General features: G+C 34.0%; 1 protein-coding gene and 1 long non-coding RNA gene across 3 annotated transcripts in view; one reads left to right on the top strand and one right to left on the bottom strand.

Annotated features, from left to right (window-relative positions):
* LOC127874082 (uncharacterized) overlaps positions 1 to 26,093 on the top strand; it is a 244,947-nt gene that overhangs the window by 46,794 nt on the left and 172,060 nt on the right. The window lies entirely within an intron of this gene.
* On the bottom strand, positions 1,142 to 8,860 carry LOC127874084 (uncharacterized). Its single transcript, XR_008046615.1, has 3 exons — positions 8,514 to 8,860; positions 1,573 to 1,643; positions 1,142 to 1,293 (listed from the first exon to the last, which is right to left on the bottom strand). It is a non-coding gene; the product is annotated as an uncharacterized LOC127874084 (long non-coding RNA).

The raw sequence follows: 26,093 nt of genomic DNA, 5'->3' as shown, positions 1-26,093 counted from the left end.
GACATGTTGGACGTGGTGTTTTTTTAGCAGTAAACCATGTGTTAAAAACGTATATTGGAGTGTGTGTTTATCATGCATAAATGTATATTTCGAAAGGAATACAATAAAATAGTGTGGTTTAAACTAAGTTTCGATAAAGACACGGGAGATAGAAGTGGAAATGCATATCGTTTACACATTTTTGTTATAAACATCGGATTAAAGTTGTCAACTTAATTGTTATAAAAATTGGATAAACGATGGCATTAAGGTAAGCGTGTCGGAAACATGTGTTTTCCCGGTTCGAATGTTTACACGATAATTTACATAAACTGTATTCATACGCGTCTTAAATAAACTATGGCGTACCGTTTTAGTCATTGTTTTGTCAGTTTTGTTAAAGTAAAAAATACAGTTGTTAACTGTATTTGTTAGTTGATTATAATAAAAGGAATATTACGCTAGTCAATTGTTCCAAGAGTTTGTATCACTCTCGTGGCTTGTGCTATTTCGCATCACACTCGAGGCTCCGCCTCTCGTCTGATACGTCATCACACAAGCCACTCGAGTGATACAAACTCTTGGAACAATTGACTAGCGTAATATTCCGTATTTATTTTTATTTAAATAATTTTGTACAATCGACATCAATACATAAATAGCATCAACAGTTGAATATCCTTTCCTAAATCCGAGCTGCGCATCCGAAATAATGGTATTCTCATTGCAAAAAGATTCAATACGTTTGTTTAAAATCGTGGTAAATAATTTTGAAAAACAACTCACTAAAGTAATCCCTCTATAGTTATTAACATCATTTACATCACCTGTTTAGCTCACCTGTCACGAAGTGACATGGTGAGCTTATGTGACCGTGTGATGTCCGGCGTCCGTTGTGTGTGCGTGCGTGTGTGCGTGCGTCCGTCCGTCAACAATTTGTTTGTGTAGACAGTAGAGGTCACAGTTTTCATCCAATCTTTATGAAATTTTGTCAGAATGTTTATCTTGATGAAATCTGGGTTGTGATTGTATTTGGGTCATCTAGGGTCAAAAACTAGGTCACTAGGTCAAAAGCTAGGTCACATATTATGTCAAGTTGTGGCTTGTAATTGTGTTCCTTATATTATAAAAATGAATATATACAGACAACACACAAGCTGGGTTCATTACATGTCCATTTAATTTAGTTTTCCCTCAACACTATAACTTTTAATGATTACATAATTGTAATACAATCTCTGGAAATAACTATGATAAACAGCTTATTTAAGCGTCTCAGAGAAATCACAAAGGCGTCGCAAAGTTGTCAAAGCCCTGAAATAACAATAACAATATTCTACAATAATATAAATTGATACAGACTTACAATAACATTTAAGTATGTTATCATAAATAAATACTATGTTATTCATAATATCTAGTGGTCGTCAATATAAGGTCTCGCTATATTGTAGCACAATACCACGAAAACTAACAATAGATCGACAACTTACAATATATCGAACTAGCATAACATTTCCAATGCTAATCATCAAAATAATAAAAGATACAAATCTGAACTTGATGAAAAATACATCCAATAACATGACATACCAATTGTGGATTGGCCTCCTATGACAGCTTATGACCCCAGTCTTGAATGCAGATGATGCCCAGTGCTGTGACTGCAATATTTGCTCATATGTGCAAGCATACAGAAAAGAAAGTGATCTTTGTTATGAATGTTAAATACAAAGAATTATGCTGCCATCATAAACAATACCAAGGTCAATGAAAACAACCATATTTAACTGATAAATACAATATCGACAAAAGCACTATTCAATGGCCATCTAGACTAGCATATTACTAATAAATTTACATAGTTAAAATACAACATACCTTTATAGAAAACAGAATAAAAGTGAAGAACAACTGCTTCAACCAATATGAATGACTGCTTTCCCGCAAATCGTGCTGAATGCTACGCTTGCTTATATACCCTCATTATAATCTATTAGGGGTTACACCCAGCTAGTTAAAGTTAAACCGGTTACACATTTCCCCCCTTTGAAAATGACGTCCCGTCATAGTCATAACGTATATATATTCATTCTTCATTTTGTCCATTGTCAACATATAAAACATAGTTCAAGTGCAACAGCATTCGCACTTAACATTATATATATATATATACATGTACACAATAATTATAGATAAAACCTGAAAAACGAAAAAAATCAGTAATTATTTGATAATAAATACAGATGCAGCATCAATGTACCTGTCTATCTGCAACAAATTTACAATACATTATAACATTACTGTTAAATACAGCACCTAAACAATTATTCAAACAATTATTCAATCTCTCCTCCTCTCTGAAGGAATTGTGTCCTCACAAATATCTAAAAATCATAAAAATTGTTAAAATACATCTATACAAATTTCATAAAACATTTACTTCATGATAGCATTTACTATCTTTCTGGCGATTTCACACTCCATACTTTTTAATATTCCTGAAGACATTAATACTTCTAAAGCATGAAATCTATTGTCAAAAGGTCTGTTTACTAAACTAAACATATGAAAATCAGCATATTTAGTTGGTAATTTTCTATGCCGTTCAGATTTTCTAACAGGCTGTAGAGGTAATTGTCTTCTCTTTCTTTGCGCTGCATTGTTGGAATCTTGCTCTTGCAGTGCAGTGTCCTGAGTCGTGTTCTGATCGGTTTCTACTCCTGGCTCTGTGGATCCATTCCCAGCCTCTGCGATAATTTCACTCCTTCCCACTTGTTCCTCTTCCTCATCCGTATTCCTACCAGCTTCTACAGCCGGACAGCCATTTTCTATCGCGTTTTCTTCCCTCTCTGTTCCACTCACTTCTTCTCCAGCGGGTATGGGCTGAGTATGTACAACATCACTCGAGTGCATTCTTCTGTTAATAATCTTCTCCTCGTGTCTGTGGGCGTCCCCACAAATACTTGTTCTGGGAACATGTATAAAACTCGTACAATCCTCATCGGAACTGTCACTCTCGGATGGTTCATTTTCTTCCTTCATTAATCCAACTGCGGATGCATCCTTTCCTATTGCTTTAGAAATTCCCGCTTGCTCTATGACCTCGTGTATAATCTCTCTGTCCACATCTTCCCGAGCCTTCACTGGAAATATATGATTCCTGTGTAAAGTTTTCTGTGTACCACTTTCTACACCTTTAAGCCTGAATACCGGGATGTTTTCATGCGGTTGTTCTGTTATGATATATAGTTCTTCTTCATATTTGTCTGCAAGTTTATGTTTTCCTTCACCATGAGCCATTATCTTCACCAGGACATGATCTCCCACTTCAACCTTGGCTCCTCTTACTTTAAGGTCATATGAATGTTTCTGCTTTTCCTTTGCCTTTGAAATATACCTTTCTACAATTTCTCTTGTCGTTTTAATTCTATCTTTCAAATCTTCAATATATTCCTGACTTGTCTTATTACACGATTGTTCTTGTGATCTTTCAAATTTAGCATCAATAGGTAATTTAGGCTTCCTTCCAAACATCAATTCAAAAGGTGAAAATTTTGTTGATTCATGAGGCGTACAGTTGTAGGAATAAACTAATGAGTTAATGTATTTCTGCCAGTTACTTTTCTGTTCGTTTTCCAAAGTTCCCAGCATGTCTAGTAGAGTTCTATTAAACCTTTCTGGTCCGGCATTTCCCTGTGGATGGTATACAGATGTATGTGTTTTCTTCATGTTGGTGATATTACAAAGTTCTTTGATTAAATCAGATTCAAAGTTTGCGCCTTGATCAGAATGGAGTCTTGTTGGGATACCGTAATGAATGATAAAATTGTTGTAGAAAGCTTCTGCTGTCGTCTTGGCTGTCTGGTTTCTGGTCGGAATAGCTAGTGCGTACTTGGTAAAGTGATCTGTAATAACTAATATGCTGTTGAATCCTCCTTTTGCTGGTTCTAATGAGAGATAATCAAAACAAACAAGCTCTAGTGGGTAGGTTGTGTGTACATTTACCAGAGGTGCTCTTGTGTTAGTTGCTGTTTTCCTTCTTAAACATCTGTCACACTTAGACACGTATTGCTCTACTTCTGAAGACATTCCTGGCCAAAAAAATCGCTCTCTTATCAGTTTTATCGTTCGTTCCTTTCCCGGATGTCCTACGTCTGTATGAAGACCTTTCAAAATATCACTTTTATAAACTTCAGGGATCACTAATTGTTCAATATGTGTACTCTTGATCTTCAAATTAGCAAAGTTCTTCTTCATGTTAATGTCTTGCTTACTATGTATTTGTTGTGGTAGGCTCTTGTCAATAACTGCTCTTCTCCATTTGTCAACGGTTGGGTCAGATCTCTGTGCTCTCCGAATTTCACGCATTTCTATCTGTGCCAAAGGTTGTCCGAATTTAGCTGAAGATAAAACATATGTTAGTGGATTATTATCCGTGTACACTGTAAAATGACTATGTGATAAATATTCTGAAAATTTCTCCGTAATGGCCCACTTCAACGCTAAAAATTCTAGTTTAAATGCGGAATAATTCTTTTCTGACTTTGTTAGTTGTCGGCTGGCATATGCTATCACTCTCTTCCTTTTGTCATCTTGTTGTTGGTATAATACTGCTCCTAGTCCTTGTGTTGATGCATCTGTGTGAAGTTCAAAGGGTTTCTGGAAGTCAGGATAAGCTAAAATAGGTGGAGATGTAAGAATTATTTTCAATTTATCAAAGATCTGCTGGTTTTCTTCTGTCCATGTCCATTCTTTGGCATCTTTCTTCTGTTGTGCTTTCTTGCCTGTGGGGTGTGGAATTAATTCTGAGAGAGGTTTTGTAATTTTACTGAAATCTTTTATAAATCGCCTGTAGTAACCTGCAAATGCTAAGAAAGAATGAAGTTCACTAGGGTTTTGAGGTTTTGGCCAATTTCGTATTTTCTCAATCTTCTCGGGATCAGTTTCTATGCCTTCGTTGCTCACAATGTGACCTAAAAAGTTAACACGTTGTTTAAAAAATTGACATTTTTCAGGACACAGTTTCAAGTTACACTCCTGCAATCTAGAAAGAACTAATTCTAACCGTTCTAAATGTTCAGACACGGTGCGGCTGAAAATAATCAGGTCATCTAAAAAAATAACACAAATTTTCATATTAAAATCACCTAAACACTCCTGCATTAGTCTTTGATAAGTAGCGGGACTGTTGCATAACCCAAAAGCCATCTGATTAAATTCAAAGAAACCGAGTGGCCCCACTGTAAATCCGGTGCGTTCCTTGTGTTCTTCTAGAATTTCCACTTGGTGATATCCTGCTTTCATATCGAGGGTTGTAAAGTACTTGGCCCCTTCTAAGCAGTCAAAAATTTCTTCTGTTCTTGGTAAGGCAAATGAATCTTTGATGGTTCTGTCATTTAACATACGGTAGTCCACACAAAGTCTCAGTTTTCCATTCTTCTTTCTTACAAGGACTATGTTGGATGAAAAGGGAGATTTAGATGGTCTAATGATGTTGCAGGCTAGTAGTTGTTCTATATGTTGTCTTACTTCATTGATCATTTCAGGGGGAATTCTTCTGTGTCTCTGCTTAAATGGCCTTTCATCATGCAAATCTATTCTGTGTTTGATTGATGTACAATTTCCAATATCTGTGTCGCTCGTAGAGAAAATGCTCCTGTGTTTCATTAACAGATCAGTTAAGGCTCGTTTTTGTTCAGAATCTAAAATGTTATCTTCATCAATGCTGAGTTCTTTTACTATAATTATTCTTTCTTTTGATGTCTAGATTTTCTTCTTCTAATCTGTCAAGTACTTCTGCTGTGACTTGTACTGGTTGTAGTTCACATAGTATAGCCTTCGGTGCCAAACATACTGTGTTGGTAGATAGATTGGTCAATGTGACGGTTAAACTCTTCTTCCCAGACATAACTAATGCTGGACTGACTTCTACAGTACTGGGTAGATTACTCTCTGTACATTCCTGAATGAGAGCTGATGTGACTGGATAATCCATTTCTTTGTCTATGTAGGCTTGAACTGTCACTGTTTCATTTGGTCTTATTATCACTTGGTGTGGCACTCCGTTTCTGACGATAGCTATACAGTTGTTGTTCTGTTTTAATTTCTTCTCTCTGAGTACTATGCTTCTAAAACATAGATACCATGGTACATGCAGATCTGCCTTCTGTAAGAACCTTTCTCCTAAATTTCCTTTACATTTATTTAAAAGTTCAGATAATACATTAGTTCCTAAAATAACAGGTGTTCGTGCAGAATAAGCTGTATCCGGTACAATCAAAAATAAACATGGCTGATTTTCAGACTTTGGAATACCTTTAACTGTTAAATCTGCTTCAATGAAACCTAAGTAGGGCAATATTTGTCCATCAGCACATTCCACATGTAAAATTTCTGTCAGAGGCTGTAACTTGATATCTTTAAAGTTATTGGTGTAGAATGAGTTGGAAATCACACTAACACAGCTGCCTGTATCCAATAGTGCTTGTGTTTCAATGTTGTTGATGGATATGCTTGCTTCGTTGGATTCTCCTACTAATTTGGGATCTTTAGATGAAGTGCCCGCATTCGATCCCTCAATAAGAGCACTTACTCTTTTAAATTTCTGTTTCCGTATTTTCCCTTCTGCATATCATTGGGACAGTCTCTCGCAAAATGACCACGCATGCATAACATGGTCCTCTAAAATTGTTACTACCCAGTGGTCTGGAAGGTCTGTACATCCCTCTTCCTCCTCTTTGTAGTGGTGGTTGTTGAAATCTGCCTCTTCTTATACCTCTGCCTACATAGTAGTTGGGATTGTTGTTTCCTTTCTGAAGGTCTTCTATCTTCCTATTTAACTCATGAACCATGGCCTTTTATTCATTGATTTCTTACTACATTGCAGGTCCTTTTCTTGTCTGTCATTTGAAGGTCTTTTTCTAGTCTTCTTAACTCAATCTTGAATCTGTCGTAATCATCAATCGTGTCATACTTGTATTGGGCGATGTGTTTCAAGTCTAACTTCAGCCCTTGAAATAGAACTTGTTTCAGGATCTCATCATTTCCACGCTTGATTGCCTTCAATTCTATGGCTCGGGCAAAGAGATCTTCTAGTCTTGAAGCATATGCAGTCACTTCTTCTGCGCCTTGAGTACATGAGTAGAATTTTCGCATCACAGACTCTTGGGACTCTATGTTACCATAAGTGCTCTCGAGCTTCTTCAGCACTTCGTGTAGAGATGCACCTGGTCCTAATCTGCGTAAAATATCACCTGCTGTTCCTTTCATTGATCTTCTTAGTCTCAGCATAATTTGCTTCTCTGTAAATGTTCCCTCTGTCAACAGTGCATGTATTTCGTATCTAAAGGCATCCCAGGTTGCTTCCCCTTTGTTGTCTTCTCCAGAAAATGCTGAAAGTTTGGGGAAATGGTAGGTCCCTGTTTCTGGATAACTTGAAAATCTTGGCATGGAATACTCAAATGGACTCACCCTAGGTTTCCTCTCTTCGTCTGTTTTCTTTGTCAGTCGTCTCACAAAAAAACCTCTATCTTCTCCACTCTCTGTCTGAGGATCCATGTTCAGTTCTCTGAGGGCATCTAGCAGCGTCTGTTCCTTTGTTGTAAGTGTACGCTCTTGTTCACATCCACCACTTGCTAGTCCACTCTTATCAGAATACTCCTCTTTATGTAACCTACTAGTCATTATTTTTTCCAAATATAACAACTAATAAATAAAGAGACTAATAAAAATTGAAACTTGTACAATAAATACAAACTTGTATGACAAATTCACAAAATACACACAGAATTTTCTGGAATTCTGCAACTCTAAAATTTTGGAAACAAGTTTAATATTAAATTAATATTCCCACTGTTTACAGCACGAATGAAAAAACTAATTTAACAATTAAACTGCAAAACTGCCAAATAATACACTAAATGAGTTATAAACTCACAAAAATTGTGTCCTTCCTGAAAATAAAATGTCAAGGTCAAATAGTTGTCAACAATTTTCTGACAAGGTCACAGTGTACATGTCAATGAAATGTCAAATCCCCAACGAATAATACTAAGCAAGTGAAGCTTTCAGCACGATTGAAAATTAACTACCTGTTAACTTAATAGCTGTGTGATTTGAATGCTGGTCACCACCTCCAGACAAACAACACCTCTGAAATAAACTTGTTGGCCACTGAAAAGTACTGTAATAACACAAAACCAATCAAATATACCCTGTATGTAAGGTTTTCAATATGATGGCAATATTACGAAGTATTTAAGAATAGTAAAGTTGCTTCAAAAGAAACCATCACCAAGGAATATGTTTTAAAATTGCTAAGGTATCATGCAATTGTGACACTTTCCCAATCAATTGTTTAATAATATACTAATAATATCCCCAGGATATTAAAAAAATTGCAGTTAAAAACAAAAGTTTTAAAACAACAACAAATTATTTACAGCATATGGACCACAATGGATTATTTACAATTAAATAAAGAAATTCAACTGCAATTTAATAAATAATGGCCTTCCACTATTGGTACTCACAAATACAAATGTGTTTTTCTCAATCACACGGTAATGTCAATGTCACACGCTCCAGTCACTTTGCAGGCACTGATGTTCTACTCGCTCCTAAAGATCGCTCGTCGCTCCCAACAAATAATCGCTCGTTGCTCCCAATGATCGCTCAGAATGCCACCTGGATTGCTCCACTGCACACGCCAACTGCTCCGACCACTGGCTACCGAATAAGCTGTACGTCCTCCATACAACCAAAGATTTTCCACAATCTTTAACAATCATCAATACTCATTTATTTTATTTTTTTAAATTAATGTTCAGTTCTTAAATGAGAGAAATCTAAAATATAACCACGTTGGGCGCCATTTGTGGCTTGTTTTTAATGAAAATTCAATACTGCTCCAGCAGCTGGAGTTTCACTTCTTTATATTGTAATTGTGTTCCTTATATTATAAAAATGAATATATACAGACAACACACAAGCTGGGTTCATTACATGTCCATTTAATTTAGTTTTCCCTCAACACTATAACTTTTAATGATTACATAATTGTAATACAATCTCTGGAAATAACTATGATAAACAGCTTATTTAAGCGTCTCAGAGAAATCACAAAGGCGTCGCAAAGTTGTCAAAGCCCAATTGTGGATTGGCCTCCTATGACAGCTTATGACCCCAGTCTTGAATGCAGATGATGCCCAGTGCTGTGACTTTATAGAAAACAGAATAAAAGTGAAGAACAACTGCTTCAACCAATATGGATGACTGCTTTCCCGCAAATCGTGCTGAATGATACGCTTGCTTATATACCCTCATTATAATCTATTAGGGGTTACACCCAACTAGTTAAAGTTAAACCGGTTACAAAGTAATATAAAAACCTTGTGTAGACAATAGAGGTCGCAGTTTTCATTCAATCTTTATGAAATTTGGTCAGAATGTTTATCTTGATAAAATCTGGGTTGGGATGGTATTTGGGTCATCTGGGGTCAAAACTAGGTCACTAGGTCAAATAATTGAAAAATCATCAACAATTTGTTTGTGTAGACAGTAGAGGTCACAGTTTTCATCCAATGTTTATGAAATTTGGTCAGAATGTTTATCTTGATGAAATCTGGGTTGGGATTGTATTTGGATTATCTGGGGTCAAAAACTAGGTCACTTGGTCAAAAACTAGGTCACTAGGTCAAAAACTAGGTCAAATAATAGAAAAACCTTGTGTAGACAATAGAGGTCGCAGTTTTCATCCAATCTTTATGAAATTTGGTCAGAATGTTTATCTTGATGAAATCTGGGTTGGAATTGTATTTGGGTCATCTGAGGTCAAAAACTAGATCACTATGTCAAATAATAGAAAAACCGTCAACAATTTGTTTGTGTAGACAGTAGAGGTCACAGTTTTCATCCAATCTTTATGAAATTTGGTTAGAATGTTCATCTTGATGAAATCTGGGTTGGGATTGTGTTTGGGTCATCTGGGGTCAAAAACTAGGTCACTATGTCAAAAACTAGATCATTAGGTACAATAATAGAAAAACATTGTATAGACATCTGGGTTGGGATTGTATTTGGGTCATCTTAGGTCAAAAACTAGGTCACTAGGTCAAATAATAGAAAAACCTTGTGTAGACAATAGAGGTCACAGTTTTCATCCAATCTTCATGAAATTTGGTCAGAATGTTTGTCTTGATGAAATCTGGGATGGGATTGTATTTGGGTCACCTGGGGTCACAAACTAGGTCAATAGGTCAAATATTAGAAAAACCTTGTGTAGACAAAAGAGGTTACAGTTTTCATCCAATCTGTATGAAATTTGTTCAGAATGTTTATCTTGATGAAAACTGGGTTGGGATTGTATTTGGTTAGTCAGGTGAGCGATTCAGGGCCATCATGGCCCTCTTGTTTATGCAAAGGGATTATAATTCCTTCTGTCCATTTATCGGGAAAAAAAGCCCGATACAAAAATACCGTTAAATATATCACACAAATGTGCGGACAAAATATCGCAACATTTAAGAAAATATTCATTCAAAATACAATCACTACCCGATGATTTATTGCGTTTTAAATGTTTTATTGCATTGTTAACTTCTTCAATTGACATGGGTACGTCAAGTTCTGGGAATGCAAAGTTGTCCATGTTAAAATCATTATTTAAACAAAAATCTTCGGCTTCGTTATTACAAACATCAGACATGTTACTTCTTAGGTTTTCAAAAAACTTTGTAAATTCCTCAAGAGATATTTTATTTTTAATGGCATTGTTTTTTTATTTGAAGAATCTCCAAAAGTCGCGTGGTTTGCGCTTTCGTAAATTTTCAATATCCAGCATTTTTTGTCTATAGAAAGTTCTCCAATATGACAAAATACATCAGAAGCGAGAAAGGACTAATATGTTCAAGCATATAATATATATTACTGTTCAAAAAGATGGATAAGGTTATGAAATGTTAAAAGTAAAATCTGATTTATGTTAATTTGTCATAATCAAATTGTTGATATAAACATTCAATTTATTATTTTTTACTTTTATATAATTGAGTGAATTGATGTTGTGAATAATATCTATCATTCCTCTGGAGAAATAAAGAAAAATGATACTTTGTTGTTTTTTTTAATAAAAAAGCTTTTTAAACACGTAATTTACGGGTTGATTTCGATTTATTAATCTTATTTGATTCTCGTAGTAGTTATTTTTACTGTATTTAAATGTTGAACAACTATTTAGTATTACAGACTTCAAATATAGACGCCTATATTTTTCTTTTCTTTTCATATACAATAAATTTAAATAATTGCATGAAAATAAATAAAATGTCAAACGTTATAAAGATTTGTTAACTTGTTATACCCATAAACACACATTCCATGTATTTTGGTTTGCTTTTATTTTTCATTATATTAAAATGAATGTTATTATTGTGTATTCAGTTAAGCGCATGGCTCAGGCAGTTATGTATTTTTATATGTTCGATGTATTGTGGTAATTATGATAAACAGAAGTATCTGGTATGAATGGGGTTATTTACAAGAGGGTCACGAATACTTATATTAAATGAAGAGATTTTAATGAATACGTATGCAAAATACGAACCAATTAAGAGTTAGTATATTCAACTTATGGATTATATTTCAGAATTCAGAGAAAACAGTCAAACTTTTCAAGAGATACAAAGTCCTTCGCTGGGATGATAATGCATTAATAAAGATGATGTTCGTGTAAAGAGATGAGATGCCCAAAATAAGGAAACACACTTATAACCCTGCATTTATTGATGTTTTATCATGAAACACTTAACTTTGGTGTGTGTTTTACCAACTTCCTCTCAGGGATATGACTGGTTTCGAGTAAATATACCGTGCTCTCGAATGGAGAGGTAGCAATGCGATCAGTTTGGCTTTTTGCACATCAATGACAGCTGCTATATTGCTGCGGATGAAGCCAGTGAAATAATGCAGTCACGCGCCATTGAGAGCATTCATTTGGATCAAATATAGAATCGTTTATTTGATTAGACAGGTGCAAAAAAATTTAAACAGAAGGTAGATTTTGCGAGCGCAACTGAAATAAATCTTTCTATTTCTTCTCACTAACATATGTGTTGACCTAAATTAACCGAAAAGTTAAGTATTGTACATAAGATCCTGTGAAATGTGTTACGTCTCTAAACAGTTAATTTACATAAATAATATGTTTATTGCAATATTAATTTTAACAAGTCGAAGTGCTACGTACATGACGAATATTTGTTGTTCTGATAATGACGTTTACATTTACCGTACATAGTTTTAAAGGTATTTTATTCTGATAAAGAGCTATAGTTTAAAAAACATTTATCATAGATTTCGTCTCAATTGGATAAATATCAGAGTTTGTGAATAGCACAATACTATGATATACACGACAAGACAATACCAGGCAGGGCTAGACGATTTATATCGCGATTAAATACAATATATAAGTAAGTCACACGTATGCATGGTGGAGTTGTATTTTTGTTTTGCATAAAAATGTTAACAAATACATATATGTTTTTAGTAATATATATTTTTACAAATTAAGTTTAAATGTCAAATTTAAAAAATTATTTAATTTGCTATTTCCGTTAATGAAATTCGTTTTCGATTTATTTGAGATACATATAATGTACACAGTATTTATATATGCTCATTTATGATACCGAGGTGTCAGCCGCCATTACTCCACCAAAAAGTTCAGACTACACAGTACCGTCTTGCTATCATGTCAGATAATTCAAATCATAATAAGAAGGGTACACTTGAGGTACATAATTGGTCATTTCTGCCTTGCCCAAACACCGTCTACTCACGCATCTGGATTATATGTTATGAGTTTTAATGGCTCAATTCTCTAGATCTTCGGTTTCATGACTCTTCATACATCCACAAACATCCATTTACACGAAATAAGGTTTTATAAGGCCAAATATTCGAGTTTGAACTATAGCAGCCATTTGTGCCTAGTAAACACAAAGTTAATGTGAATTAAAAATATGGATTTACTAAATCCTGCAATTATTTCATTTATATGTAATTTTTTTATATACATTGTGTGTTGGGCATCATATCAGCATATGAAGCAAAAACAATATTTTCGAATTTAAGAAATATATATATACGTTTATGTAATGTAATTTTGTAATAATTACATGAACCGAAATCGACAGGAACTTGGATGTCGGATCGAAAAGCATTTTTTTCGAATGAATTGGTATTCTTACACGTATATTGGAAATTCCATTGTGAATTAACGAGTTTACACATCGTCTCAGCAATATAATGATGTGCCAGTGGTTCGGGACAAAGCCCATTCAAAACCTTTCCACATGAGTAGACTGGACAACATCATTACATCAGTTTTGTGGGAAGCGACGTAAAGTTGATTTTATTATATATATTGTCTCATTATTCCCGTATGGACTGTAAATAGTATTACAACCTTCTGCAATATTTCTGTCCCGAGCCTCCTATAGTATCGTGCCTCCAAACGTGCCCTGCTCTGGCTCTGGCTTTTCATCCAAACATTAAATGTAATTTCAATAAAACTAATGGTTTTTAAAGGTATTTACTGTTATTTAAATTGTATTTGGAATGCTGTAAGGATATTAACTGCTTAATTTTGCTTAAATGTGATCACATACAGTGGAAGATTTGATGTGTATACACATTCAACAATACTTGAAAAAGGAAGTTTGGAATAAATGTTTTTCAAGTGCAGAAAACGTCTGATAACTACATTTTTACATGTTTCACCTTCACTCACGCTTTATAAATCATGCAAATTTAACACGTGCTTTGAATTCGTTCTGCTGAATGGATAATACCACAAACCATATTTTTCTTTAATTAACGGATCGACCAATAAACGAAATAAATCAAATAAACTAAAATTCAATCTTGTATGATTGTATGATTAACTTAAATGCAGCCGGATCGATAGAGCAATCAAAATTCATTAAATTCTTTACATGAAACGGTTTATTAACAAAACGCAGATAACCAATGTTGTAATAGATTATAGATGATTATATCAGAATATAAAAGTGAGCGGAAAATGTTTCCATAATCTATGAAAAATCAAACGATAAACCGCCTTCCTAAGGCAGATTTAAAGGAAATTAGAGCCTTGTAAACGTTATACAGGAATCGTATACTCGCCAAAATTTGAATAAAATACTCGAGTACTGATAACCATAGACTGCCCATATTAAAAAGAGCGCTTTAAAAATTAAGATTCGAACTATTTGAGTGTTTACACAATAGTAACCGCTAAACACAAATGTGTAGCCAGTTAAAAATAACCACCTGTTTAGTGAAATGTTTTGTGTTGATTTTAGCCGCATAATTGGTTAACTGCATAAATCACTGTCTATTTAATTAAAACTTGCCATAATGTTATTATACACATCTCAACAAGAAACCAACATTAGAACCACTCCGATTTGATTCGACGGATACTTTCCTTACACACCTTAGGTTCCTGTTATAAATGTTTTCATAAAACACAATTCCGATTTATTACAAGTGAGATAACAACGTGTGTCCTCGTTATTCCACGCAGCGTCAAAAAAACTACATCAATGGAAATGTAGGCGTAACTCATTTTTAGTTGGTCGCGTTAGCTGCAAGGGACGATTACCGCTGCCTGTCTGCAGCAGACGACAAATGATTCTGCTCTACCAGTGAGTGTATATACCCTCTTGCAGTGAGTTTATTTACCAGCTTGTAAGTCGACATTGACCAGTGTAGTGTTTATCATTGAAATCTGTACATATTGGCTGCTTTCAGGGAAAACGGGGCTTAATGCACGTCAAAAAAGATTAGCCTGTGCACACTGATTAGCCTGTGCAATGCGCACAAACTAATCAAGGACGACAACAGCGAACAACTTCAGTGCCTTCAGCGCTTTGATTGAAATAGGAGCTGCACGCGAATATTCAGCTTTACGTTACGCTTTCGTGTCTTACCAACATTAAATGTTAACGTTAAAATGCGTATGTTTATTTACTACACGTATTTTGCTCAACTATGCTATTATAATGTTTGCAATAACTAATGGTATATCAATTTAGGATAGTAACATGAATAGAATATGTTACATATTTTACATTCGACCTTTTACAATTAGAGAAAGTACTTTTAGTTTAATATATTTCATTAATTTAACACATATATAAATTAAAGTTGATCAATATGAATGTTTAACAAGAGAAAAGTAATACTATAATTATGGGGTATGTAGATATTTTTTGTGTTTTATTACTCGGTAATTTTGATTGCAAAATAAATGCAATTTTGCTTATATATTGACTATAACCTAGTAAAACAGAACTGACTGTGCTTCTCCTAAATTTTGAGGACCATTTTTCAATACCTGAGTGAGTCCAATTTAGGTATGAATTGATACAAAACATATATTTTAAAGACATGATTATAACTTCTTAAATCCGATGATGATTGCTTTATGCATCGTCTCACCTTTGTAATGCTGTACAAAATGTTCAGAAAATAAGCATTTAAACCTTTGATCTGTGTGATCTGTTCTATATCAATACCCACTGTTGGTTGCAGGAAATTAAATTATTGTATTAAAGATTAACACGTTGTCATTCAATTAACGACAATACACAATATACGACCGTTGTGTAAAATATCATTCGTTGGCTTCATAAAGTTATTTTTTACCCATTTATGCCTAGTGGACTCTCCCATCCTTCTAAATTGGATCAATTTATTTCCAAAATTAGTGATGTCTAGTATATTTATTTCTATATTTAGAATATTTCTTACAGATATTCCGTTAAGCAAACAGTGCAGACCCTGATTAGACGCCTCATCTGGGTCTATGCTGTTTGCCAAGGCCTTTTTTCTAGTCGCTAGGCATAAATGGATTAAACTGCGCAATATGACTGATGATCGGTATTGTATTCATCTATGGCAAACATTTACAAGTATACCCATATATCTGAATTCCAATTAATTCCCAAAAAGTCCAAACATAGACAGTGTAGATGTTCAATACACGGATATTTGCCACATAAATAGCTGAATTTTCCTCTCGAATTAAACAATAGCTTGGCAAGCGCAAATTGACTTTAATCAATGACTTGGCAAGGAAGGATAGAATGAGACACGGCAGCGCACCTGCATTTGTTAAAGCTATGAGACCTGTCTCTTTTATAAATGAGTCCAACTACGAAATGTTGCTTTATTTTAAAATGAAATATGTTATGGTATCCTAAAACAATAAGTCTTATTACCTAAATAGTATTTTATTGACAAATGTAAACTCAATGAAATATCTTAGAATGCAAATTTGTGTTTTATTATACACATGATTAAAGCTGTATCGTCGCCTTGGTACGGTCAATGCAATGCATTGGATGTTTAAACCAGATTGAGGGCTAGCCGAACATCACACTAACTCAAGTAGCGAGCAAAACGATTTACGATGTACCTGTGAAGGCAGACAATAAAACAAGAATTCCAAAACGTAACGCGGAAGTGGAATTTCTACATTTTAGTGTCATAATGCAGTCAGCATCGGGTATGTAGTAAAACAAATTCGGACATAGGTTTCAAGTGTATAAGTATACGTAGATGTAAGGTCCAAGTAAGGTAGCGATGTATGTACAGACATGTCAAACAACGCTAGTGTAAGAAAGATCGTACAATGTACATATGTTTCATTTGGTAAGCAAGGATGCTAATTTAAACAAGTTCTTTCTTTCAGTGCTTCAAGAAACCTGTAATCAAAAAAATTAAATCTTATTACCGTATACGTTATATTTGGACAACACTATTTTACATTGGTACGACTACACATAAATTTAATAGTTTTCAGTACTGTGCGACTACTTGTTTAACGTGTTTCGCGTAATTGTGACCTGGTTACGTACCATTACCATTAAATCTAGTGAGTTCACTGCAATAGATGCTTTCATAGAGTCCAGACGCCGTGCCAAGGTAAAATGAGATGCCGAGTACGTGTTGTTGCTTAGTTGCAATTTAAAAAACAACAACAAAATTGAAAGAAGATAGATGCCATCTATGTATTTTAAGGTTAAAATGCTTGTGAAGTGAGATACATTTATTAACTGATTTAAGAATGTGTGTTATCTTTGTATAGTTTGTTGTTTCACACGCATTACTAAATTAAAAATACTTTACGTTTATCAACGTACAAACTTTTACAAGCGCAATCAATTCTCAATAAATAGCTGTTTAACCTCGAATTATTGAATTTAGATTTAGATTTTCTTTTAAGAAAACACAGGTATCAAACCGTGCATGTCTCTTTATGAATGAACACCGTAGGTCGCTTTAAAAGAATTATACCTAATCAAATAAAAAAGGGATGTAGGATATAATACACATTCTTACAACAGTGGATTTGCTACGTGTAATTTACTTTTGTTTATATTTCAATTTACATTTTAGGACAGTTACATATTATTTTCTAAACACAGACAGCAAGCATAGAGCTTTAAAAAAATATTCGCACAAAATTTTCTTTTTGTGGGAATAAAAAAAAATAATATTGAATATTCCAAACATACGTTCCGGTTCTCAAGTGTCAGTTCAATAACTTTCACATTAGTATTATTCAATGTCTATAATGTTATTATATTCAGTTAAAATCGGTAAACAAATTGATATGTTATATAGTACGCAGTATTTTTTTAATCTTGCTTACACGTTCAATAGATATGCAAAAATACATCGATATAGGTTACCTATCTGGGCGATATTGTTAATTGTTTGATGTACAAAACACACACCGTTCAATCGACTAACGCAACGTCTGTGGTTCATCCATCGGCTGAGCTAGTAGTAACATGTCGGTTAAAAGCGGAGTGTAAGTATTTCCATATTCTTTATATTTTACGCATTGAATTGAGCCGGTGTGTTCTTTGAGAGCCTAAAAAAGAAGGACTTTGTGAACGTAATCCCTACCTTCCTAGATGCTTACTTTTAAATAAATCCGTTAGAATCCGTTAGAATGTGGTCAAAAATCAAACAAAATTCACCACTCTCTCAGTCAAACTCTAATTACACAGGATTTAGACCAAAGATAAATATGAACAACATCGTATTGAAATCTTTAATCATTTGTCTTCGGATATTCCAAATTACAGCATCCCACACGAACACTCAACATTTTTATCAACGTTTAAATTCGAGTGGGGTTTGAAAAACGGCTCATGACAACGGCCGTTGCTACTTATTAGATGGTCCTGCCAACGACTACGAAAATAAAATTATGCTCATGCCATCGGCTGAGGCAATGGAAAATGGCACCTGTTCACAAAGTCCCTCTAACTTAGGCTCTCAAAATACACACACTCAAACCTGCTCAATTCAATACGTAAAATATAAAGAATAGGGAAATGATAAAACTCCGCTTTTAACCGACATTTATCTACTAGCTCAGCCGATGGATGAACCACAGACGTTGCGTTAGTCGATTGAACGGTGTGAAATATATTGATCATCTAGATACAATAGTTGACATATGCACGTTAGAAACAGGAACCTTTTTTTCTTCACTGATTGTGAACGATACAACTGGATGGTGTCTTATATAGCATTAATAATGATAAGGATAGATACTTTTCTACAGCATAACTTTACAATCGATGTTCGTTTACATCGAAGTAATCTTGACAAAATCTATGTCAGCAGGTAAACACTCAGGACTGAAAACAAGTTTATTTAACGGTATATGCTGGGGTATGTATGTCTCTTAAATAATGTCTATACAACGGTTAAGTATATAATTTGCATTGTATTGATGTCATTCGAAGTATTTTAAGAGACCACATTTCAAGACAAAAACGAAGGGAATAATTTATGTTATCCTTACAAATACATGTTACGCTTCACTCATACAATGCAATGGCATTGACCTCGCATTTATGTTTGCAACACTGTTGTTGTTTATTATGAAGTTACTAGCTAATCCCATCGTAACGAAATTCCACCGGTGTGTTTTATTGATAAGCAAAGTGATAAACAATGTGGGGATTTTTGTGCAGGTAAAAATAACGAGGTTCACGTCCTTGAACGATGTTTTGCGATCTCAAACAAGATGTGTTTGTGAAACACTATGTCCCCCATATAGTTGACCCTATAGTTGACCTTTGACCTTGAAGGATGGCTTTGACCACGACCTTTTACCAATCAAAATGCGCAGCTCCATGAGATATACATGCATGCCAGACATGAAGTTTCTATCTTCAAACGCGATTTTTACCTATATTTTACCCTTAACCTTGAAATATAACCTTGACCTTTCATCGCTCAAAAAGTGCAACTTCATGCGATACACATGCATGCCGAATATGAAGTTGCTATCTTCAATATTTCAAAGGTATGGCAAATGTTAAAGTTTGACGCAAACCTTCAAACAAGTCAACAAACCAACAGCCGGGCAAAAACAATATGACCCCAGTATAGACTGGGGGACATAAAAACAAAAGTTAATAGCCTTGAAAGCATGTCGGTCTGTATCTTTGTTATTCGGGTCTAGTCGTTGATCTTAATATATCGCGACATAATCGTGTCGTTTCGTAACGAAGCTTATTGATTCTTGAAACACTTAAATAACGTATCAATCAACCCGCACGAGAACGTACTAATTAAGACCAGACCAGACAAAGCAAGGCAAGACAATTCAATTTATTCGGTAAAAGAGGAATCAAATAACTACAATTCAGCTGCACATATGCTTGATATATTTTTGTCAATGTTTTGTGTTAAAGTGTCAAAAATGTTCTTTATTTTTGTTAGTTATGATCACAAGTATCTATTTCCCGTTAATTACAAACAAATGTGCATATTGAGTTCTTCTTGAATTGCACACACACACAGCACGTGCAATTATTTCGCAGTTGATTTTATTGCCACACTATCCGAGATGTCGTCCTGTTATAATTCCACATTAAAGTATTGGTATAATGTCAGAGAATTGAAGTGAAAAGCAGGTTGGAAGTCATGTAGACCATTTCTGCTTCAGCCAAACGCCATGTAGTAACGCATCTCGATTCCATCTTCAAGTTGTTAATTTGAATGGCTAGATACTCTCGATCTGCGTTTTTATGACTCTGAATGGGCAAATAAATCCGCAAAGATTATTCCAGACGAGCTGAGGTTTAAAAGAGCCAACATATTCTTTAACGTCAACAGTGTTGTGCCTCTTACGAGGGATACATTCAAAAAGGCAATAGTTGATGTCAACTAAAATATTTTGATTTACTCAATCATGAAATTATTTCAGTTGCATGAAAAAATGCAATATCAAGTTCATATTTGATTTCAATCAGCATATGACAAGATTTAATTAATAAATCAGTTAATATAAACAAATTAATACCATTCAATACGATCGTAATAAAAACAAGGGAAACCCGTACAAATGTACAGAGCAGCCATTCCTAATAAGCTAAGAAACATATTGATCAAACATTATGTTTTACATGTAGTACGTAGGGGGGGGGGGAGCTGTGTTAGATAGTAAAAAATGTTTATGAATTTAGCAAAAAGATATTTAATATAATTATGTAATGATATTCTAATAAACTGAATCGGAATCGACACAAACCTGAATGTGGGATCGATATGCTTATTTGGCATCAGCATTTGTATTCTACTGCGCGCATTGGAAATCCCTTTAGAATTCATGAGCTTTACAATTCGTCATATTGTCTTCCAGAGGGTAAAGACATAAACATTCACAACCTTTTTCTATGAGTGGACTGGACAACATCATTACCTCAGCTGTGTGGGTAGCGATGGAAGTCGGTTTTATTATAGATATATTATCATGTGTTCCGTATGGACCTTGTTTTGTATCACGACCTTCTGTAATATTTCAGTCACCGGCATCATATAATATGGTTCCTCCAAAAGTTAAACGTGTTTTTCTCTGGGTTTGCATCTAATCATTAAGTTTAAGTCCAATCAAAATAATATTAATTCAAACATAATTGCTGTAATTGCAATTTAAAAATATAATTTAATTTGCAAAGATATGAGATAATAATTATTCTCAGTTATTATGTCTTTTTGCGGACAAAAACTGATCAAGTTTTAAGGTTCGAGCCTTCCTTTTTAAACCAATAAACCAATTTAAACCCAAAAATAATATGCTTCGGATTGACCGTTCCAATGCGGAGACCCATTGTATTAATTTGTGCTTGTGTTTGAAGCATAATAATTTATGTGTTATTTTTCGAATCGTTAAGAAAATTAGAAAATGTTTAAACAACAAGGACCGTGTGGGCATGCGTACTTTTGAATCCTGATGGTGCACTTTGAGTGTCACTGTAATTTTACTTCGTCTAATTTAAACGGAATGTAAAAATGGTGGTAATACCGGCCGTTTCCATTAGATTCACTTACTGATCCTCGTCAATGTGTTTTATATGTATCGTGTTATAAACTTTTTGCTAAACATGGGGGTAAATTAAAACGAACACGGTTTATTGAATGACCACTGGCATAGAGCGCAACTTGCTAAAATATGTATTTCTTTCACATTTAATGTGTTGGCGATGTTTTATCACTGATGACCAGGATGTCTTTGATGTGTTTGCCGTCTTTCTTCCGCATGCAATGAAAGTTATTGTAAATACAAGTGATATGATGTATAGTTATAAATGTCAGCATTAGATCTTTATAAACTATATATTATACACACAGTTATATTGTATTCTATTTTCAGAGTTGTATGTGTGCATTCTTGCCCTTTTTATATCGTTTATTGATCGTGGAAGCCCAATATCTTTCACTAACTTTTTTATTTTCTTTAGTCTAACACTGATGTTTTATTGCCATTTGTATATCTATGTCGCTGCTTGCGTGTCATCACCATTTCTCATTCATTTCTGTCTGATTATTTTTCTTAATCTAAGATTATGTTAATTATGTTAACAGTATTTACATTGACTGGTTAATAATTTCGGATCAATATGCTCTGAGTTATACATAATACAGCTAAAACTCTGGCATAAATGCACTGATTAAAGCCAAGTCTAAACACAGTGTCTACATATAATGATATGTCAATTACGTGTTGTTGAGTATTGGATATTTGACAATTGCTTTGTATAAACAACTACTAGAAAAATCATAATGGGTGGTTTCCGCATTTTTGGAATTCTAAATTATGCATGAGGTTGTTGTAGAAAAAGTTTCCCGATTGTTACGTTTTAATTGACGTTTGTAAAGATAGGATGTGACACTTAAAAAAGGAGAAACGTTTACTGTGTACAATATGTGAATAACCATTCGATATATTTTGTTAAAACATCTGTTCAAGCTTAGCAAACGTTAGCTACATTCACAATACAATATTTTTTATTTTAAATAATATCAGTTATTATGGAAGGAACAGAAAATGCAGTCATAATTACGGAGCAATTTCATTCACGTATACTGAACAAGAAATTCTTTATTTACAAAAAAAGATATTACTAATGCTTTAATGGATTCTATATTGTTATTGTTTTCTAGAAAAGAAAGAACTATATCCTAATAATTCGCACTTAAACGCATTTCATACGGTTAATGAAAAGAATTTGTACACTTGTAAACGTGCTCCAAATCTTTAAAAAAATATTAAAGAATAAACTAACTAATTAAAGATCTGGAAAATGAAATAAATGTTGTGTGTTGACCCTAGTACGATATTTGCATTGTATCAAAATGTATCATACGTAGACATTAAATGAAGTAACATGTTAATTCTGTATATAACAAGGTTCACATGTATTCAATAGTTCACCGCCAACTCATGTTTATAGCCAATTAAGAATGACCACATGCTCTAATATTGTGGATATTAACCCATTTATGCCTAGCGTCTAGTAAAAAGGCATTGGCAAACAGCGTAGACCCAGATGAAATACCGCATCATGCGGCGTCTCATCTGGGTCTGCGCTGTTTGCATAAAGGAATTTCTGTAAGAAATATTCTAAATATAGAAATAAATATACTAGATATCCCTAATTTTTGAAATAAATTGATCCAATTTAGAAGGATGGGAGAGTCCACTAGGCATAAATGGGTTAATCACAAACTTGTTACACTCACCGCACAAGCACACTCAATTTGATGGTAGCTATCCGTAAATGTATCATGCACATCTCGTAAAAGGATCAACATTTGAACAACTTCAATGTGCTAAGACAAATAATCGCGGTAATCAGTACTGCGTAAATAAAGAGAATGCGTGTTTCGTGGAATTAACGAACAATATTTTGTCAGCACGGGAAACACATCACAACTTTATTGTTTCATACGCATTGAATTCAACTGTTTTATGGGCTGGGCCGACTAGTTTGGAACCAGGTGTAATCTGTAAAATCACACCAGCGAATTAAATAAAATGTCACTGCATGCATACATGAAAACAGTAATATTATGCGTATTACTGGATTAGAATGTTCACGACTTCATTCGGGTTTGCCAGAAAATTGTTCGCAATGTTAATACGACAGTGTCGTCTGTCTCAAAGCCGCACGTTTTCAATTGTATAATTATTATATTAACGGAGGGGCGTTGAGTGTGACCGTATCTTTGGGTATATTTATGTATGCTTATTCATAGTGAAAGCGTACGTTCGTGTCCATCCCAAAACTGTATTATGTAAGTTGGGATTTCGAAATAAATCGGTACACATCATTAGAATATTTAGATCAAGTTCCGCGTTCATCAACCGTTTCCCTTGCTTACAGGACAACGTCAAAATTAAAAAATATAATTTTCATATAGTGTGTAAAAACAGTTAATACGCTTATGTCTTGTATTTGCCTATCTTGTATTTGACTAATTGCATGTTTGCTGACCTAATGTAGGTGCCGGCTTGAATAGACATAAAAACACATGGCCAATTTATTGTAAGCCGATTAATAAATCATTTTTAAATGTTACACAACACGAAATATAAGTGACATTTTAGGCGGCTAAAACATCATAAACATTAATGTTTGAAATAGGGTCTTAGAGCGAATATTCAGGTTAACGGACCGAATTCGTGATAAACCAACATCTAATTTTAAATGTTTAATGCGGATGCGGATATTATCAGCGTTAGTTGCTCAACTATACCGATAAAATATCTTGCAACTATAAATAATTCTATATTAATATGTAGGATTATAACATGAAAATAATATAGTACACATAAACAAGTCTGCGTTTCACAATTAGCGAAAGTACCTTTTGATAAATTTAAATGTAACAAAGCACTAGAACTGACTTTGATTCTACTAAATCTTGGAGACCATATCGATACATGTGTAAGTGCAAGTTCGTATGAATTGATATATATTGCAAAATACGAAAGACAGGGTTATAACTTCTGGAATTCCCTGATGATTTCGAATGTTTTACGAATCGTCTCAACTATGTAATGCTTTGCCAAAAAAACAAGAACATAAGTCATGGAACCTTCGATCTGTATAGGCTGTTCTACATAAAAACGAAATGCTAAGCGGCAGGCTATAACAATATTTTATTTAAGAAAAAAAATCAACTCCCTATTAGTCAGAGCACAATGTAAGTTCTTTTGAGGCATCATATAGTCGTTTGTAAACGAACATGTTGACTACAAAGTGATATCTGAATTGCCTTAGGTCACCAGGGCTTAACTATATTCTAATAATGGAAATTAATGTCATCATTCGTCTCTGAAATATTTGTTTTGGAACATCGTATATTGGTCCTCGATAAAGTTTGTTCAAATCATGACCCAGGAATAAAACTTGTTCCTGCTCTTATGGTCACTTGTTTGCCGTTTATGTATAAAGTTAAGTATGTTCTCTAAAACCGTTAAGGACAGTTTGGTATTCCCTCACATGTATATTGTAAAATCTTATTATGTCAAATTATTGGACCAACTGATTTAAAAATAGTATGTATATGTATACTTATCTGGTCATTTTTCGGACTTATGCATTTACAGAGTCCAGACGCCGTGCCAGTTCATAGTGAGATGTCATTTAAATGCTCTTGCTAATTTGCAATTCGCAAAACAACACACATTGAAGAAAAAGATAGACGGCATATATTTTGTAACTTGTAAATGCTTGCGAATTTAGACTTATTGGAGAATATTTTGTAATGATTGCTTAACTTAAATAAGTAATATTTTGTGTTTATCATTAATTATTTTCACAAGAGACACCAATTTTTTATATAAAGTACTTAAACCTAAAATTATTGTTATTTACAAAAACGTTTTCTTTTCACACGACACGAACCGGTAACATCTGTGCACACAAGTTTGCTGTCTGGGCCAGATTTTAAAAAATATGAAACATCCCAAACATACGTTCAACTTCTCCAGTGTTTGGTCAAAAACGTAGAACCTAAGTATGATGTAATAATTTAAAACGTAATATAATTCGGTAATATTCGGTTAACAAATGGGTCTTATAAAACACAAAAATGCTTTCTAGTGAATATACATATTACTTACACGGTCATTGAAGTAACAAAAATGCACTGGTTTGACGAACTCAACTGAACGATCATGGTAACCTTATGATGGAAAAAACTAATATCTTATAGATGTTCTCATTGATTATTAGACAAATAAACCTTCTTGTATCCTCACTTACCGTGAAAGACACAAAAGAGGTTGGCTTTAACAACATAATTAATGTTGCAGATAGATGCTATTCTAAAATATGTTACCATAGATTTATATTTATATCGAAGTAATCAGGGCACATTCCTTGTCACAAGCTAAATATTTTGGACAGATTTACTTACTTATTGATAAAATAATTTTATTTTACAATGTATGCTAGATTAGGTTTTCCATATGTCGTCAAGACGGTTAAGGGTATATACTTCTTTATAGTGATGGCATTCTTAGTATGTTACAATACTACAACTCAAGAAAAAAAAACGAATGGAATAATTGATGTTACCTTTACATATAGTCATCGTGCTTTACTCATACATCACAATGGCATTTACCTCGAATTATTGTTTACAGCCGTGTTGTTTTTATCATGAATTTACAAGCTTATCCCATCGTAACCAAATTCCACCTGTATGTTTGGTCGATA

Source organism: Dreissena polymorpha, chromosome 3 (genome assembly GCF_020536995.1).
Source record: "Dreissena polymorpha isolate Duluth1 chromosome 3, UMN_Dpol_1.0, whole genome shotgun sequence".
NCBI classification, from domain to species: Eukaryota; Metazoa; Mollusca; class Bivalvia; order Myida; family Dreissenidae; genus Dreissena; species Dreissena polymorpha.
The sequence above is the reverse complement of the archived record's forward strand: the minus strand, read 5'-3'. Positions and strand labels throughout refer to the sequence as shown.